At 39.2% G+C, this 20,324-nt stretch overlaps 2 long non-coding RNA genes across 2 annotated transcripts; both read left to right on the forward strand.

The window, feature by feature from the left end:
- The first annotated feature begins 492 nt into the window (after nucleotides 1–492).
- LOC132327976 (uncharacterized) lies at nucleotides 493–988 on the forward strand. Its single transcript, XR_009486659.1, has 2 exons — nucleotides 493–710; nucleotides 875–988. It is a non-coding gene; the product is annotated as an uncharacterized LOC132327976 (long non-coding RNA).
- A 12,962-nt stretch (nucleotides 989–13,950) lies between these two features.
- LOC132327977 (uncharacterized) lies at nucleotides 13,951–14,450 on the forward strand. Its single transcript, XR_009486660.1, has 2 exons — nucleotides 13,951–14,168; nucleotides 14,337–14,450. It is a non-coding gene; the product is annotated as an uncharacterized LOC132327977 (long non-coding RNA).
- The last annotated feature ends 5,874 nt before the right edge of the window (nucleotides 14,451–20,324 follow it).

Here is a 20,324-nt window from a genome sequence, read left to right on the forward strand (position 1 = left end):
AAGCTGTCATGATCAAAAGAGCAGGCAGCCCTTCTGTCCTGAGTCACAGGGGCCATTTCTTCCTGAGTGACTCAAGATGGGAAATCATTCTTGGAGCGTCAAAAGAAAAAAAAAAAAAAAACTCATGCAATCATTTGTAAGTGTGTATATATACACATAGATTTCCTTCAATGAAGAAGAAAATCTTAGAAATATCATGTCACGTCTGGCTTCCTAGAGAACATCCTTATCTCTGGGCTTCTGAAATCAAATGTCTGTGCATTTATAGACCATTTCCCCTCTTTTTATGTGCCTCCCACAGTGATCTTCTACCCTGCCCCACGGCAAGAAGAGTTTGGTGATTTTGCTGCTCTGCTCTCTCAAGGGTGTTGCAGGCTGCGTAGCAGGGAGTGAAGCCCTTGTCGCTGCTCATCAGACACTTTCCTACAGAATTCTCCCTGCAGTGATAAAATGAGACTTGTGTTAGTGAGCTGCCAAGTAGAGCAGGTAACATTGGACAAGAATTGTTTCTGAGCTGCTGTTCACTAGCACGTGTTTCCCCTTTCCAGCGCGGTGCCGCCGCCCAAGAAAGGATTTTTGTGGGTCAGCCAGATGTGCTCCTGCCTCCCACTGAGGCTCTGAGATGGAGCCGAGTTTGCATTCCAGTTTATTGCAACAGAGGGTCACGGGAAATTTCCTCAGCTGTCTCAGGCACAGAGCCATGGAAGCAAGTAAGCCTGAGCTCCTGCGTGCTTGCTGTGAGCCTTGGGACGAGTGTGCATCATTGCAGGCTTGGAATTTATTGAAATGTGCTAAGGAAACCGGCTCTGGGGGGGGAGGGAGGGAAATCCTCTCTTCACATGTGCCAATCCTTCTCTGAAACTCACCCCGGCAGGACAGCACGAAGACTGAACGTGTAAGAAGATGTGGGGTGCAATGGAGAACCTGGCAGGAGCATCCGACGCACACGTGCACGAGTTTTGCTTTTTGCTTGGATTGAAACTCAAAAGTTGTAAGGAATTTGGGAATGAGATGGGACGTTTCAGAAGAAGAGGAAGGAGGAGAAGAAGTTGTTGTTACAGTGTTACAGTCCTGGCAAAATCCTTTGTTCTAGCTAATAAAAGAAGTTAGTTAAAAAAAAAAAAATTAAAAAAAAAAAAAAGGTGGTTTTTTTCCTTGAATATTATATTCGTTGGTGGTGTATGGTGTGTTGCTTTATTTCTTGGTATTATTAACTCTCTGTCATTGTTTTCTTTTTGAGTGAGGCTAACTTTATGGATGGGTTGGTTTGTATTTGAGTAGGATTAATTTCAGTAGGTTTCTTTAATAGACTTGGGATATTGTTGGGATTTTGGTTTTGTTTATTGGATGTATAAACAGAGAGATTTGGTAGGGCTAGCTCGGCTGCTGGAGTTTTGGGTGTTAATTTATTAGATGGCTTTTGTTAAAAGCCGTTTTTAAATTGTTGAAAGTTTTCTTAAAAAGGTCGTGGTTTAAAGGTGGTTTTTAGTAATTGATTGTATTGTTTTATGCTGTTTGTAGCTGGTGTACGAGAAGGGATATGGTGTACTTCTTGAGTGTTACTGTTTTAGCGTTCCCAAGTTCCGATTTATTTCTGGTGTGATGGGTTTTGTTTAGTTTTATCTTTGGGGACAGGGGCATTTTTATGGTGGGTTTTTATAGGCAACATTTTTTAAAATTTGGGTAGTGGTATTTTTAGTATTTTAATAGTTTAGATTTTTTATTTGTATGCTTTTAATTAGTTTTTTTTAATTTTTAAGATAGTTTTTATAGATTATTTGTTCTTATTTGTGAGTTAGCATAAAGGTGGAGCTTTGGGGGCTTTTTGTAGTAATGTTTAGGGTCAGTTGCACAGTTTTGAGTTCAGTGAGTCGGTTTGGTTTATTTTTTCATGGGTTTTTGTTTTTATTAGCAGTTATTTCATTTTCAATGTGTGTTTGAGTTTTTTGGGTTTCTGAGCTACTGGTTTGGGAGGAAGTTTAGGATTGGAATGGATGGGGGGGTTTGGGCTAGTTATAGAGGGATTTTAAAATTTATTTCCAGTTGGGTTTCTGTGAGTTTTTAAAGGGGTGAAATGTAGTGGGGCCTTTGTTCTTTGTTAGTAGCAGAAATAGGTTTTGTTTGGATGTGCTGCGATGGGACGAGCGTGCCCTGCGCGCCGGCGCTGACCGAGGCGCGTCGGGATTTCTGTGGTTCTGACGGGTCAGGTGAGTGAGTTGATATGGTTTACTAGACAGGTCAAAAGAGAAATAAAAATAAATTTGAAAGGAAATCTAAAACTATAACTGTAAACATAAACATGGAAAACAGATAAATATATAAAACGATCATATAATGTATGTTATTGTGACATACTATCATATATGGAAAATAGAGTCTAATATATATACACAAATGTATATGAGTAGAGATTGTAAATATAAAAATATTCACTATAGTTTAAAAGAAATTGGGGATTTTTTTTTGTTTTTATTAGGTTATAGGCTGGGTTCTTTTATAAATAGTAGAAATATAAATAATATAAAACTATAAATCCAACTATACAAATCTATAATATATCTACTGATACCTATAAATATTTAATACAAAATAAATATAAGTAATATAAATATATAGTATAAAGACAGATCTGTTCTTCAAGGCATTCTCTATACTAGATAATCTATAAATATAGTAAAAAATAGAAATGTACATGTGAATATAATGATGAAAAATGAAATTATTTTTAAACTTTTAAATACGGTTTAACTGAAGGGATGTCTTTGGTTTTTATTTGGTTAGAGACAGGGGCTTTATTTTAAACAAGGCAAGTATTATAGAAATGTAAATCGAAATATAGAAATATATTATAAATATATAAAGATATGTAACTATAATTAAACTCTAAATGTAAACCTAAATATAAATATGTGTAAGTAATGTGAAGAGATGTAATCTAGAATATCAATAACATTATAGGGCAATTGAAATTATAAATATAAATGGGAAAATCAATACAAAAAATATTACTATAAAAAATATAATTTAAAAGAAAGGTCTTTTTTTATTTGGTGTGAGGCAGGGTTTTTGTTTTAAATAATATGAATATAGATATTATTGTTTGATATTTCTAAATATAGAAATATAGAAAGAAGATATGAAAATACAGATATAGAAATATAAGCTAGAAATATATATAGATAATAGGAAGAGGTGTAATATAGAACACAAATGACACCATACATTAAGATATATATATGTATATGAGTATAAATATGAAAAATAAAATAAAAAATAATGAAATACATTTTAATGGAAAGGGGTTCTTTTTGGCTTTTGTTTGGGTAAAGGCAGGGGTTTAATTAGAAATCATGTAAGTGTTACAGAAGTAAAAATCTTAACCCGAAATATCTAATCAGTATATAAAAACATGTATAAAACCATAGAAATAAACCTAAGTAATGGGAACAGATGAAATCTAGAAATTCAATTTCTATCTAAATAGAAATTTGTAAGTATAAATTGTTAAATTACATGATACACCAATATATACATGATAGATATAAATGTGAATATAAATATGAAAAAATATAAAAAGTAAAATAGATACTGTTTTAAAGGAATGTTCGGGTTTGGGCTGGTTTTTGGGGTTTTTTTTGTTTTGTGTTGTTCTTTTTGTTTCTTATTGGGTGAGAGGCAGGGTTTAATTTCTTCCGGCTTATTTTTTGGCATTTCTTTCAGAGGAGTTTTCGGCGGGGGCCGCCCCTGTTCTCTCTCGCCGCCTTCCCTGCCCGCAGCCCCAAGGCGCGCGGCTGCCCCCGGCTGGGGCGCGCGGCGGTGCTGCCGCCTTGTGGGCAGAGCGCGGTACTGCAGCCCGGCACGGGCGGGCATCCCCGCTGCCGCCATGTTGGGAGTGGCGTGTCGCGAATGTCGCGGACTTTCTCTGACCTTCTCAAGATGGCGGTGCAAAAGGGCGGGAAAAAGAAGGCCCCGCGGTCCGTCTAACCGGACTGCCTGCACAGCACCCTGACGCCTGCGCGGCCACGGCGGGATTTTTTGTGGCGTATCAAGTGCCTCGGACGCGGGCTGTGAGCTCAGGTGAGTCGCGGACGGTTGTAATTTGGCGTGTTTCTGACAGGCATCTGCGTAAACGCCTCACGGTGGGGGGGGGGGGGGGGGTCCTCGTTTGGCCGCCATGTTGGGAGTGGAGTGTCGCGGATGTCGCGGACTCGCTTGACCTTCTCAAGGTGGCGGCATAAAGGGCGGGAAAATCGAAGAGCGCCCCTCCCGGTAAGTCTGCCGCCTTGTGGACAGAGAGCGGTACTGCAGCCCCCCCGAGCCAGCGCCCTGCCCATCCCCGGCGTTGGAAGCGACCGCAAAAAGGGCGGTAGAGGGATAGAGATCTGTACAAAGAGATAGAAATAGGGATCGTAAACAGAAAAATATTTAAATGTCGTTGAAAATAAATTGGGGCTTTTTTGGTTTTTATTAGGTTATAGGCTGGAGTTTTTGAAAAATAATATAAATATAAATAATATAAAAATATAAATCCGACTATACAAATATATACTATATATACCGATACCTGTAAATATCTAATATAAATAAACTAAACTTATAGAAATACCTATTATAAAAATAATATATCTGATAGATCAAAAGGTTTTCTCTAGACTATATATCACATCTATAAATATAACGAATAAAAATTATAAATGGACATGTAAATATAATTATGCAGAACAAAATTATTTTTAAATCTTTAAATAGGTTGTAAATAAAGGGGTGTTTCTGGTTTTCATTTGGTTAGAGGCAAGGGTTTTATTTTAAATAATGTAAATATTTTAGAAATATTTTCTATATCTAAATAGAGAAAGATAAAATAAATGTATCAAGATATACACCTATAACTAAACGATAAATTTAAATTTAAATATGAATATATGTAAGTAATATGAAGAGGTGTCATTTAGAATATAAATAATATTAGGCGGCAAAATAATTAATTCGTATGAATGTGTATATAAATATGAAAATTGTAAATATAAAGATATGTAAATATAGGTTAAAAGAAAGGGTTCTTTTCGTTTTTATTTGGTTAGAGGCAGGGCTTTTATTTTAAATAATATGAATATAGATATTATTGTTTTCTATTTCTAAATCTAGAACTATATAATCAGGATATAAATGTAGATATAAAGTATAAATCAATAGAAATAATAGGAAGAGAAGTAATAGAGAGCACAAATAATTAATATATACATGAATATACATTGGAAATGTAAATGTGAGTCTAAATATAAAAACCATAAGTAAAAAAAAAATTAAATACAGTTAAAAAAAAGTGGTTCTTCTCGGCTTTTATTTGGTTCGAGGCAGGTTTATTTTTTTAAATAATAGAAGTGTTACAGAAGTAAAAAACTTAACCAGACATATATAATCAAGATAAAAACATATGTATAAAAATATATAAATAAATATAAACAATAGGAATGTATGTAATATAGAATATAAATTTATAGACCGATAGAAAACGATAAACATAAATGTACAAATAAACGTTGTACATCAATATACATTTTAAATAGAAATGAATATAAATCTAAAAAAAAAAATTCAAATATTTTTTACAACAAAGGGTTGGTGGTTTGGTTTTTTTTTTTTTTCGTTTTTATTGGGTTAGAGGCAGGGGTTTTGTTTTAAATAATATGAATATAGATATTATTTTTGTCTATTTCTAAATATAGAAATATATAATCAGGATATAAATATATAGATAGAGAAATATAAAATAGAAATAAATATAATAGGAAGAGATGTAATATAGAACACAAATGACACTATACATGAATACACATTTAAACTGTAAATGGGAGTATAAATATGAAAAATGTAATTTTAAAAAAATTAAATAAAGTTTAAAAGAAAGGGGTTCTTTTTGGCTTTTATTTGGGTAGAGGCAGGGGTTTTATTTGAAATCATATGATTGTTACAGAATTATAAAATCTTAACCAGAAATATATAATCAATATGTAAAATATATTAATAAATCTAAGTAATAGGAATCGATTAAATATAGAATATAAATGTATATATCAATAGAAAATTATAAATATAGAAATCAACATTATGCATCAATATACATTCTAAATCGAAATTTGGGTATAAACATGAAAAATTTGAAAATAAAATATATTTAAATATTGTTTAAAAGAAAGGCTTGGGTTGTTCTTTGTTGACTTTTTTTTGCTTTTTAGCCGCCTGGTGGGCAGAGCGCGGTACTGCAGCCCCCCGAGGTTAGCCGGCAATAGCCGAGTGGAGCCGAAGAACCGAAAATAGCCGAGTGTAGACGGAAAGAGCCGAGTGGAGCCGAAGAACCGAAAATAGCCGAGTGTGGACGGAAATAGCCGAGTGCAGCCGAAGAACCGAAAATAGCCGGGGGTGGACGAAAATTGCCGAGTGCAGCCGAAGAACCGAATAGGACCGAGTTTAGACGAACCGTGCCGAGTTCAGCACAAGAACTTCTCCCCTCCTTTTTCGAGGTGCATTGGGTGTCCCAAGGAGGGCTGGGTTCCTCAGCAGGGGTCTTAGGAGTTGGCGCTGATTCTGCTTTTTCTGAAGGTGTATCAAAGCGTGCTACCTGAATGACAGTTCTCTCCCCTGGAAAGCTTTCTCTCAATGCCATCAGCGCACGAACGCGTTTTAGTTGTGGAACCAGACGGAATGAGAAAAGCCAACACCCGTAGCAGATTTCTGTTTGCTCTGGGTCTGTGAGAAGCGGGCTCTGCGCTGGTCACCGAGAGGCGCTGTTGGAGAGTGGCACCAGCGCCAGGTGTGAGTGTGACGATGATGAGGGCTCGGAGCAGCCCCAGGTGTGAGTGTGACGATGAGGAGGGGCCGGCTCCTGCCGGGGTCTGTTTTAGGGGGAGGGTTTGCCTCAGCTCCCTTTTGCATGGTGCTGCTGCTGAGTAGCGGCGTTCCCGGGGCTGTCTCGTGGAAGGACGGTGAGAGCTTCTCCCGGGGTCTGGGGGAGCACCAGGATGCGCGCTTGGATACGCGGAGCGTTGCTTAAAGGAGGTGCCGAGAGACAGAGCTTTGTGCCGGGAAGCGGCAGCCGAGCAGGTGAGCCCGTGTGGACTCGGAGCGGGGACTTTTGTCCTTTCCCTTCTCAATTTCATCTTGCCAGTCCCTCCCCGGTTCCCCAGGAACAAAAATGGAGCTTATGAGGACAAAAGAAATTAAGGAGAGGGAAGCAGCTACTCTTCTGTTATTGTCTGTGTTTGAACCGGGGGGGGATCCCCCTTCACTTGCGGTTTTAAGGGTGTTGATTGAAGGAAAACCTGCCTTTTCCAGGCTGTTAGGGGTATCACAGGGGCGACAGGGAATCCCTGCGTTCTGTTTTAAGGGCAATTGGAAAAATATCGTGGTCGTATTGTGAGTTTGATTTGAAGGCAGCCACCCCATTTTCATCATCCTAAGGTTTAAATTGAGGGGGCAGCCCTGTTGTCCCTCCTTCTCGAGTGTTCGAATTGGGGTCAAAATCCCTCTTTGCCATCAGTTGAAGGCTTTCATTTGAGGAGAACCCCTTATTTTCTGTTATGACAGGGGATGAAACTGAAGGGGAGAACACACGTTTATTCGCCCTTGTTGAAGCGAGGTGAGCCCCGCCCGCGGCGTCCGTTTCGGGGTACAATTGCGGGCACCTCCAGCTCTCGCAGCGTTCGCAGGTTGCAGTTGCTGGATGCTAAGGGATAGGGTGTTTTTCCTGAATGCTGTGGATCTCGGTTCAGGTGGTGACGATAAAGGTTTGTTTTGAATGGAGTTTTGTTGTCGGATTTTTTTTTTTTTTTTTTTTTTTTTTTTTTTTTTTTTTTTTTTTTTGCCGGGGTGTGCGATGTTTTCTAAAGGTGTGCGATGGTTTTTATGGGTCGTAGCGTGAAGTAGAGGTTAGGCGTTTAATTCTGTTGTGGTGGCTTTTAGTAGCGTGAGTGTGTAGCGTTTGTTCTGGTGGGCTTGAGGTAGCGTCAGGTAGTTAATAGCAGCGGGGTTTTAAAGATATTGATAATTGCGTTTGTGTTTATCGTCTTACAGGGCTTTCATTTATTTGGTTTGTTCGATTGTAGCGTACGTTTTATTGTGACGGATCATTTGGGAGATATTGTTTATGGTTCCGTTTCTTTTTAGGCTTTGTGTTCATTTCTAGGCGGCGTTTTATTTTGATAGATTGAGGCACTATGGGTTGATTCAGTTAGGATTTTTTTGTTGTTGTTGTAAATTTAAGTTTATTTAAATTTAAGTTTTCGGTTGGGTTTTTGGTTGGGTTTTTTTGGTGGTGCTTTTTTTTTTTTTTTTTTTTTTTTTTGGCCTTTGATATATTTGGGTGTTGTTTATCAGGGGTTTTTTTTTGGAACATGGGTATTTATAGGGTGGGTCTTTTTAAGTAGTTTTTTTTATTTGGGTAGTTATTTTCTTATTTTGTAGTGGTTGAGATTTTTTTCTATTTCGTTAATTAGTTCGGTTTTTAAAGTTATTTTTACAGAGTATTGGTTATTCTTTGACTTAGTGTAGAGGTAGAATTTTTTTTCTTTTTTTTTTTTTTTTTTAAGTAAAGTTCAGGGTCATTGGCACTGTTTGGAGTTTAGTAAGGTGGTTTGAATTTTTCCTCGTAGTTTTTGTGATTTGCTGTGTGCGTTTCTATTGGGTTTTCTTTTATATTCGTTGCATTTTTCTGATGTGATGAGAATTGTTACGGCAAAGAGCGTTGTGTGGCTTTTTGCTGGCCGTCGGTTGGCTGGTGGAGGTATCTGGATGCTTTTGGAGGATATTGGTGGGAATTTGATGCTGTTTGTTTTGTCCTATTATTTAGGAATTGGATTTTAACTGTAAAATTATAACTATAACGATAATGAAACAAAACAAATAGATGTATAAAAATGGGAATAAAACCCCTTAAAATTTAAATATAGACCGAATATATAAAAGTGAAACATGTAACATGAATCATTATATATTACAATAAGCTATTATAATTTTTAATACAGAGTATTATATATGTTTATAGATATCTAAAGATCTAGATTATAAATAGAAACAAAGCCCCAATCAAAATATAAATATAGAAATGGATGACAAATATATGCAGACATATATAACAATATAAGATAATTATAAATACAGAATAATAAAAACCGATACAATACATAATACAAGTAATACTGTATATATCTTATGATAATAGATTATAGGAAATATGTATTGGATATATATAAGTAGAGTACATCAATATGTTATCGTATACTATATAAGAAATTATAAATATAAATATGAAAATTATAAATATAAAAATATTTTTAAATAGTAAAGCGGGGTTTTTTTTGTCAATAGGCAGAGTTTTGATTGTAAAAATTTGAGATACAAATAATATAAAGGGGGAAATCTTAGGATAGAAATATATCATAAATACATACAGATATATATAAAATTTAAAAATATAAGAAAAAATCAGTTGTAGCAGTAGATATGATACATAATAGAAATAATAATTTAAATACTTTTTTAGAATATTATATGTCTTATATGTAATCACTATTATAATGCATCAAAAGAAACGAAAGAATCATATGTGAATATAATTATAGGAAGTAGAAATAAAAATATTTCAATGGCGTTTAAAATAAGGGGGGGTTGTATTTATTTTGTTAGAGACAGGGTTTTTATTTTGAATAATAGAAGTATTATATAAATAGAAATCTAAAGAAAGAAATATACAATCGATATAGACAGATATGTATCAAAACGCAAAACATAAATAAATACAAACCATAGGAGTAGATGTAATATATTATACAAATTACCTAACGCATCAATGTCCGGTATAAAGATGCATGTGAATGTGAACATGAAACATTTAAATCTAAAATAGATTTAAATAGGGTTTTAAAGAAAGGGCGCTTGTTTCGTTCCTGTTGGGTAAGAGGCAGGTTTTCGGCGTTTATTTCAGAGGATTTTCTGGGGGATGGCAACCGGTTTTTTGCCCGCCTTCCCCGCCCGCAGCCGAGCGCGGTCCCGCCCCCCGGACGGGCAGCGGCCGGGACGCGTCCGTGCCGAGGCCCGCGCGCCATCGCGCCCTGGGGGGCGGCTCGGCCGGGACGCGCTTGACCTTCCCAAGATGGCGGCCAAAAGGGCGGGAAAAAGGAGCACCGCGGTCTGTATACCAGACTGCCTGCCCGCCGGCCCGGCGGGATTTTCCGTGAGGTATGCAGCGCCGGGCACACGGGCCCTGGGTCAGTGGCGCCGCTGGCGGGCGGGTGGCGGGCGGGCGCCGACAGGCAATGGCACGGACGCCTCTCTCTGCCGGGGACCCGCAGCCGCCGCCGTCCCGGGACTCGGGAGAGGCTCGGCCGGGAGCCGGGTGACCTTCCCAAGATGGCGGCACGAAGGGGGGGCGCAGTCGAGGCTCGCGGTCCGTTCGCTGCGCTGCCCGCACGGCGCCCCCGTGGCGGCGCCGGCCCGTCGGGGCTTTCCGCGGTGGTTCCGGTGCGGGGCTGGCGGGCTGTGGGCTCGGCAGCGCCGCGGGCGGGCGGGCGGGTTTTGGGGGGCCGCTGACGGGCACTGGCGTGGTGGCCTCTCTTCGCCGAGGTACTCAGGGTGCATCCTCTGCTGCTGGAGGGGGCTTTTGTACTGGGGAAGCTTATTTTATTTTTCCGAATGAAAATAAGCTGCCCGGTATGCCCGTGTACGCGTCAGTAAAACGCGTGCTTTGGTAGGGAATTTAGTGCTTAAAAGTAGGGGGTTTATTTGATTTAAGCGTGGATGAGTCTCCAATGACTCGATAGTCGCAACAATGTCAATATTACAGCCTGGCAGGTGACCGCGTTGGAGAGAGGAGGGCGGCTGCCAGCAGGCAGCCCCCCGGGGAAAACAGGGGAGTTTCAGTGGTTTCTGGAGCCTGAGGAACAGGGAGATGCCCTGAGCTGAGCAGGAGTTAAGCGCAGTCATGCGGAGGCCTGGCTGTTACGATCGAAGGTCGCTTGGTGAATATCGATAGTTTCTGTAGGTATTTTTATATCTATAGAAAGATAAAAAGTAAAAGTAGACTATAGAGCATTGTGCAGGAGAAGAAGAACCCTTTATGTAAGATGTGACCTGAGGGGCATCATGCCAGGCTGTCCCTTCCAGACTGGGAAGGATTCAGTGTTTTGTATGGCACGATGGAGAGTTTTGAAAAGTGAGATTTCCTCTTCGGTGCAGGTCCGATGGGTGAGGCCTGGCAGCTTGTGCACTGCCACTGTGCTACCCTGCGTGCCTCTCCTTCCCTCCCTGCTCCGCAGGCACAGCACGGGATCAGCAGGGAGAGGCGGCTCTGTCGTGGAGGATCCAGGAGCTCGGCGTGCGTGTCTGAGCCTGCAGCTGCGAGCCGCGGCAGGACCCAAGGTCTGCACACGCCTGTGTACAGGTACTCTCAGAAATGTTGACTGTCCTGACTGAGCCCTCAGGAGCTGGCAGTGCCAGCCTGGAGAGCAAGAGTAACTTCCAGCCTTTTCTTTTGTCTCCGTGTCCAATGTTCAGTCTAATTCCTGCTGGGCCTTTGCCCATCATGGTGTGAAATGCTTCAGGGAATAAAGGGGGGGAAAAAAGCGGGGGGAAAAGAAAAAAAGATCAAACAGGGGTCTAAACCTCAGGAGGAAGAAGACATCTGTCAGGACACACTCTTAAGAGCAATGGGATAAAGAATACTTGTTTACTAAATCTTTCGTATCTGTAGCTAGTTCAAAGACAGTCAAAGCCAGTCCTTCCCGTGAGAAGGGCAAAAGAAGAACAGAGAAGCCCTCAGCCTAAGCCATTGGAAGCAGCAGCAGCAGCTTTGTGTACTCTGGTGTGGCAGGCATTCCTGGGTTGGCTTTTTTTCTTTTGCATCTAGCACCGGTAGAGGAAAGTTCTTTGCAAGGTGATCGTTCCAGCCTTGAATTGAAATGTGAGGAAAGAGGAGCTTCCTCAGTTGGATTTGGGTTTATTCACGGCACTTGTAAACAGAGTTAAGGTGAAGATAACGCGGGCAGGGAGTGTGCCGTGGGTTACCACAAGCGATAAAGGATTTTGGGACGGTGACAAGGCAGTTTCCCCTTCAACGTATTGTTTTTTTTTTTCTAGAAGAATGATGCGAGAACAGAAAAGTTGCAATGGCATTGCAGTTCCCTGCACAGAAAATAGCCAGGGAGGTGAAGCCCGGCCAAGTGGTGCCGTTCGACTGCGCCCCGACTGGGAGCATCAGGTGAGTGACGAGGACTGAGCCGCTCCCCCCCTTTAGCAAGCACACCGGCAGTGTCAAGCCGGATCACCCTTTTCCAGACCGCTGGCATGTGCTTGGGGACAATAACCTGTACTTTTCACAGCCAGGTCTTCTGAGCCACAGCACCTCCTGCTCTGCGGTGGCCACTGCTCACTGATCCCAGTGAAAACAAACTTGTGTACAGGCACTCTGCAAAATTCCCACCTTAGATGCCACTGAAGCGCAGCTTTGGCTTTCGGGCATCTCCCCCGCAGGCCGCCCCGTGTGTCGTTTCCGCAGAGGATTCCTTGTTAGCTAATTACTTCGTTTTGTTTTTAATTTCCAAAGAATATCAGTTGACTTTTACAGCTTCTTCAGTGCTCCCCAAGCTTCATGCCACACCTAAATGCTCATCTTCGCTGCCTGAAGGTCCTTTCTGACCTGAACGATTCTATGACTTTGGTCCGTACTTCAGCTTAAGGGAAAAGCTGCACGTTGATTGGGTTTTGGAGAAAAAGATTTGAACGTCCAGCTGTGAATTGATCTTGTGTTTTGTCTTCCAGGTTCATTCCCATTGTGATCTGCAAATGGCAAATCAGGGTTGCTCTTTGTTAAAACCAAAAGCGCTCTCAGAATGTTGATGGAGGTGATGATTGCAGGGGCGATGCTTCTGAAGAATAGCTCCCCCATCTTCCCCAGGGCCTGGGCAGAGAGAGGTGGAGCTCGGAGTCCCCCCAGTCCTCCCGCGGGTGCTGGCGTCTGCAGCGCCATCGGGACGGGATCCACGGCGCAGCTCCCTCCTCCAGAGGCCGAAAGCTCAGCCTCCAGTTTCGTGCAGGGTGATCACCTTTCCAGGGCAATACAAGCACTTCCCAAGAGCAGCTGGTGAAGATGGCGCAGAAGCAAGGACAAGGGTGCAGTGAAAAGTTTGGTGCATCGATCCAGCTTCCGGACATGGTAGGGAAGACACACCGTTTGCTAAAACACCAAACACGGTACTTTTCATTCTTTGTGTTTTTCTGTGCCCCCGTTGTGATCACCCCTGGAAGTATTATTTTCGAAAAACATATCTAGGAGAGAAATCGTAACCTGCTTTGCGTCCTTCTGCCTGGAAGGGTTGTGACACAGGGAAGTGAGGAAGGGGCTGGCCGGGGTCAGCCTCTGCTGAGCCTCAGCTCTGGCTGCTGCTCCTGCTTCCCGGGTACAGCCAAAAGCTGTCATGATCAAAAGAGCAGGCAGCCCTTCTGTCCTGAGTCACAGGGGCCATTTCTTCCTGAGTGACTCAAGATGGGAAATCATTCTTGGAGCGTCAAAAGAAAAAAAAAAAAAAAACTCATGCAATCATTTGTAAGTGTGTATATATACACATAGATTTCCTTCAATGAAGAAGAAAATCTTAGAAATATCATGTCACGTCTGGCTTCCTAGAGAACATCCTTATCTCTGGGCTTCTGAAATCAAATGTCTGTGCATTTATAGACCATTTCCCCTCTTTTTATGTGCCTCCCACAGTGATCTTCTACCCTGCCCCACGGCAAGAAGAGTTTGGTGATTTTGCTGCTCTGCTCTCTCAAGGGTGTTGCAGGCTGCGTAGCAGGGAGTGAAGCCCTTGTCGCTGCTCATCAGACACTTTCCTACAGAATTCTCCCTGCAGTGATAAAATGAGACTTGTGTTAGTGAGCTGCCAAGTAGAGCAGGTAACATTGGACAAGAATTGTTTCTGAGCTGCTGTTCACTAGCACGTGTTTCCCCTTTCCAGCGCGGTGCCGCCGCCCAAGAAAGGATTTTTGTGGGTCAGCCAGATGTGCTCCTGCCTCCCACTGAGGCTCTGAGATGGAGCCGAGTTTGCATTCCAGTTTATTGCAACAGAGGGTCACGGGAAATTTCCTCAGCTGTCTCAGGCACAGAGCCATGGAAGCAAGTAAGCCTGAGCTCCTGCGTGCTTGCTGTGAGCCTTGGGACGAGTGTGCATCATTGCAGGCTTGGAATTTATTGAAATGTGCTAAGGAAACCGGCTCTGGGGGGGGAGGGAGGGAGGGAAATCCTCTCTTCACATGTGCCAATCCTTCTCTGAAACTCACCCCGGCAGGACAGCACGAAGACTGAACGTGTAAGAAGATGTGGGGTGCAATGGAGAACCTGGCAGGAGCATCCGACGCACACGTGCACGAGTTTTGCTTTTTGCTTGGATTGAAACTCAAAAGTTGTAAGGAATTTGGGAATGAGATGGGACGTTTCAGAAGAAGAGGAAGGAGGAGAAGAAGTTGTTGTTACAGTGTTACAGTCCTGGCAAAATCCTTTGTTCTAGCTAATAAAAGAAGTTAGTTAAAAAAAAAAAAATTAAAAAAAAAAAAAGGTGGTTTTTTTCCTTGAATATTATATTCGTTGGTGGTGTATGGTGTGTTGCTTTATTTCTTGGTATTATTAACTCTCTGTCATTGTTTTCTTTTTGAGTGAGGCTAACTTTATGGATGGGTTGGTTTGTATTTGAGTAGGATTAATTTCAGTAGGTTTCTTTAATAGACTTGGGATATTGTTGGGATTTTGGTTTTGTTTATTGGATGTATAAACAGAGAGATTTGGTAGGGCTAGCTCGGCTGCTGGAGTTTTGGGTGTTAATTTATTAGATGGCTTTTGTTAAAAGCCGTTTTTAAATTGTTGAAAGTTTTCTTAAAAAGGTCGTGGTTTAAAGGTGGTTTTTAGTAATTGATTGTATTGTTTTATGCTGTTTGTAGCTGGTGTACGAGAAGGGATATGGTGTACTTCTTGAGTGTTACGGTTTTAGCTTTCCCAAGTTCCGATTTATTTCTGGTGTGATGGGTTTTGTTTAGTTTTATCTTTGGGGACAGGGGCATTTTTATGGTGGGTTTTTATAGGCAACATTTTTTAAAATTTGGGTAGTGGTATTTTTAGTATTTTAATAGTTTAGATTTTTTATTTGTATGCTTTTAATTAGTTTTTTTTAATTTTTAAGATAGTTTTTATAGATTATTTGTTCTTATTTGTGAGTTAGCATAAAGGTGGAGCTTTGGGGGCTTTTTGTAGTAATGTTTAGGGTCAGTTGCACAGTTTTGAGTTCAGTGAGTCGGTTTGGTTTATTTTTTCATGGGTTTTTGTTTTTATTAGCAGTTATTTCATTTTCAATGTGTGTTTGAGTTTTTTGGGTTTCTGAGCTACTGGTTTGGGAGGAAGTTTAGGATTGGAATGGATGGGGGGGTTTGGGCTAGTTATAGAGGGATTTTAAAATTTATTTCCAGTTGGGTTTCTGTGAGTTTTTAAAGGGGTGAAATGTAGTGGGGCCTTTGTTCTTTGTTAGTAGCAGAAATAGGTTTTGTTTGGATGTGCTGCGATGGGACGAGCGTGCCCTGCGCGCCGGCGCTGACCGAGGCGCGTCGGGATTTCTGTGGTTCTGACGGGTCAGGTGAGTGAGTTGATATGGTTTACTAGACAGGTCAAAAGAGAAATAAAAATAAATTTGAAAGGAAATCTAAAACTATAACTGTAAACATAAACATGGAAAACAGATAAATATATAAAACGATCATATAATGTATGTTATTGTGACATACTATCATATATGGAAAATAGAGTCTAATATATATACACAAATGTATATGAGTAGAGATTGTAAATATAAAAATATTCACTATAGTTTAAAAGAAATTGGGGATTTTTTTTTGTTTTTATTAGGTTATAGGCTGGGTTCTTTTATAAATAGTAGAAATATAAATAATATAAAACTATAAATCCAACTATACAAATCTATAATATATCTACTGATACCTATAAATATTTAATACAAAATAAATATAAGTAATATAAATATATAGTATAAAGACAGATCTGTTCTTCAAGGCATTCTCTATACTAGATAATCTATAAATATAGTAAAAAATAGAAATGTACATGTGAATATAATGATGAAAAATGAAATTATTTTTAAACTTTTAAATACGGTTTAACTGAAGGGATGTCTTTGGTTTTTATTTGGTTAGAGACAGGGGCTTTATTTTAAACAAGGCAAGTATTATAGAAATGTAAATCGAAATATAGAAATATATTATAAATATATAAAGATATGTAACTATAATTAAACTCTAAATGTAAACCTAAATATAAATATGTGTAAGTAATGTGAAGAGATGTAATCTAGAATATCAATAACATTATAGGGCAATTGAAATTATAAATATAAATGGGAAAATCAATACAAAAAATATTACTATAAAAAATATAATTTAAAAGAAAGGTCTTTTTTTATTTGGTGTGAGGCAGGGTTTTTGTTTTAAATAATATGAATATAGATATTATTGTTTGATATTTCTAAATATAGAAATATAGAAAGAAGATATGAAAATACAGATATAGAAATATAAGCTAGAAATATATATAGATAATAGGAAGAGGTGTAATATAGAACACAAATGACACCATACATTAAGATATATATATGTATATGAGTATAAATATGAAAAATAAAATAAAAAATAATGAAATACATTTTAATGGAAAGGGGTTCTTTTTGGCTTTTGTTTGGGTAAAGGCAGGGGTTTAATTAGAAATCATGTAAGTGTTACAGAAGTAAAAATCTTAACCCGAAATATCTAATCAGTATATAAAAACATGTATAAAACCATAGAAATAAACCTAAGTAATGGGAACAGATGAAATCTAGAAATTCAATTTCTATCTAAATAGAAATTTGTAAGTATAAATTGTTAAATTACATGATACACCAATATATACATGATAGATATAAATGTGAATATAAATATGAAAAAATATAAAAAGTAAAATAGATACTGTTTTAAAGGAATGTTCGGGTTTGGGCTGGTTTTTGGGGTTTTTTTTGTTTTGTGTTGTTCTTTTTGTTTCTTATTGGGTGAGAGGCAGGGTTTAATTTCTTCCGGCTTATTTTTTGGCATTTCTTTCAGAGGAGTTTTCGGCGGGGGCCGCCCCTGTTCTCTCTCGCCGCCTTCCCTGCCCGCAGCCCCAAGGCGCGCGGCTGCCCCCGGCTGGGGCGCGCGGCGGTGCTGCCGCCTTGTGGGCAGAGCGCGGTACTGCAGCCCGGCACGGGCGGGCATCCCCGCTGCCGCCATGTTGGGAGTGGCGTGTCGCGAATGTCGCGGACTTTCTCTGACCTTCTCAAGATGGCGGTGCAAAAGGGCGGGAAAAAGAAGGCCCCGCGGTCCGTCTAACCGGACTGCCTGCACAGCACCCTGACGCCTGCGCGGCCACGGCGGGATTTTTTGTGGCGTATCAAGTGCCTCGGACGCGGGCTGTGAGCTCAGGTGAGTCGCGGACGGTTGTAATTTGGCGTGTTTCTGACAGGCATCTGCGTAAACGCCTCACGGTGGGGGGGGGGGGGGGGGTCCTCGTTTGGCCGCCATGTTGGGAGTGGAGTGTCGCGGATGTCGCGGACTCGCTTGACCTTCTCAAGGTGGCGGCATAAAGGGCGGGAAAATCGAAGAGCGCCCCTCCCGGTAAGTCTGCCGCCTTGTGGACAGAGAGCGGTACTGCAGCCCCCCCGAGCCAGCGCCCTGCCCATCCCCGGCGTTGGAAGCGACCGCAAAAAGGGCGGTAGAGGGATAGAGATCTGTACAAAGAGATAGAAATAGGGATCGTAAACAGAAAAATATTTAAATGTCGTTGAAAATAAATTGGGGCTTTTTTGGTTTTTATTAGGTTATAGGCTGGAGTTTTTGAAAAATAATATAAATATAAATAATATAAAAATATAAATCCGACTATACAAATATATACTATATATACCGATACCTGTAAATATCTAATATAAATAAACTAAACTTATAGAAATACCTATTATAAAAATAATATATCTGATAGATCAAAAGGTTTTCTCTAGACTATATATCACATCTATAAATATAACGAATAAAAATTATAAATGGACATGTAAATATAATTATGCAGAACAAAATTATTTTTAAATCTTTAAATAGGTTGTAAATAAAGGGGTGTTTCTGGTTTTCATTTGGTTAGAGGCAAGGGTTTTATTTTAAATAATGTAAATATTTTAGAAATATTTTCTATATCTAAATAGAGAAAGATAAAATAAATGTATCAAGATATACACCTATAACTAAACGATAAATTTAAATTTAAATATGAATATATGTAAGTAATATGAAGAGGTGTCATTTAGAATATAAATAATATTAGGCGGCAAAATAATTAATTCGTATGAATGTGTATATAAATATGAAAATTGTAAATATAAAGATATGTAAATATAGGTTAAAAGAAAGGGTTCTTTTCGTTTTTATTTGGTTAGAGGCAGGGCTTTTATTTTAAATAATATGAATATAGATATTATTGTTTTCTATTTCTAAATCTAGAACTATATAATCAGGATATAAATGTAGATATAAAGTATAAATCAATAGAAATAATAGGAAGAGAAGTAATAGAGAGCACAAATAATTAATATATACATGAATATACATTGGAAATGTAAATGTGAGTCTAAATATAAAAACCATAAGTAAAAAAAAAATTAAATACAGTTAAAAAAAAGTGGTTCTTCTCGGCTTTTATTTGGTTCGAGGCAGGTTTATTTTTTTAAATAATAGAAGTGTTACAGAAGTAAAAAACTTAACCAGACATATATAATCAAGATAAAAACATATGTATAAAAATATATAAATAAATATAAACAATAGGAATGTATGTAATATAGAATATAAATTTATAGACCGATAGAAAACGATAAACATAAATGTACAAATAAACGTTGTACATCAATATACATTTTAAATAGAAATGAATATAAATCTAAAAAAAAAAATTCAAATATTTTTTACAACAAAGGGTTGGTGGTTTGGTTTTTTTTTTTTTTCGTTTTTATTGGGTTAGAGGCAGGGGTTTTGTTTTAAATAATATGAATATAGATATTATTTTTGTCTATTTCTAAATATAGAAATATATAATCAGGATATAAATATATAGATAGAGAAATATAAAATAGAAATAAATATAATAGGAAGAGATGTAATATAGAACACAAATGACACTATACATGAATACACATTTAAACTGTAAATGGGAGTATAAATATGAAAAATGTAATTTTAAAAAAATTAAATAAAGTTTAAAAGAAAGGGGTTCTTTTTGGCTTTTATTTGGGTAGAGGCAGGGGTTTTATTTGAAATCATATGATTGTTACAGAATTATAAAATCTTAACCAGAAATATATAATCAATATGTAAAATATATTAATAAATCTAAGTAATAGGAATCGATTAAATATAGAATATAAATGTATATATCAATAGAAAATTATAAATATAGAAATCAACATTATGCATCAATATACATTCTAAATCGAAATTTGGGTATAAACATGAAAAATTTGAAAATAAAATATATTTAAATATTGTTTAAAAGAAAGGCTTGGGTTGTTCTTTGTTGACTTTTTTTTGCTTTTTAGCCGCCTGGTGGGCAGAGCGCGGTACTGCAGCCCCCCGAGGTTAGCCGGCAATAGCCGAGTGGAGCCGAAGAACCGAAAATAGCCGAGTGTAGACGGAAAGAGCCGAGTGGAGCCGAAGAACCGAAAATAGCCGAGTGTGGACGGAAATAGCCGAGTGCAGCCGAAGAACCGAAAATAGCCGGGGGTGGACGAAAATTGCCGAGTGCAGCCGAAGAACCGAATAGGACCGAGTTTAGACGAACCGTGCCGAGTTCAGCACAAGAACTTCTCCCCTCCTTTTTCGAGGTGCATTGGGTGTCCCAAGGAGGGCTGGGTTCCTCAGCAGGGGTCTTAGGAGTTGGCGCTGATTCTGCTTTTTCTGAAGGTGTATCAAAGCGTGCTACCTGAATGACAGTTCTCTCCCCTGGAAAGCTTTCTCTCAATGCCATCAGCGCACGAACGCGTTTTAGTTGTGGAACCAGACGGAATGAGAAAAGCCAACACCCGTAGCAGATTTCTGTTTGCTCTGGGTCTGTGAGAAGCGGGCTCTGCGCTGGTCACCGAGAGGCGCTGTTGGAGAGTGGCACCAGCGCCAGGTGTGAGTGTGACGATGATGAGGGCTCGGAGCAGCCCCAGGTGTGAGTGTGA

The sequence above is a fragment of the Haemorhous mexicanus genome, chromosome 5 (assembly GCF_027477595.1).
Source record: "Haemorhous mexicanus isolate bHaeMex1 chromosome 5, bHaeMex1.pri, whole genome shotgun sequence".
In the NCBI taxonomy this organism is placed as follows: Eukaryota; Metazoa; Chordata; class Aves; order Passeriformes; family Fringillidae; genus Haemorhous; species Haemorhous mexicanus.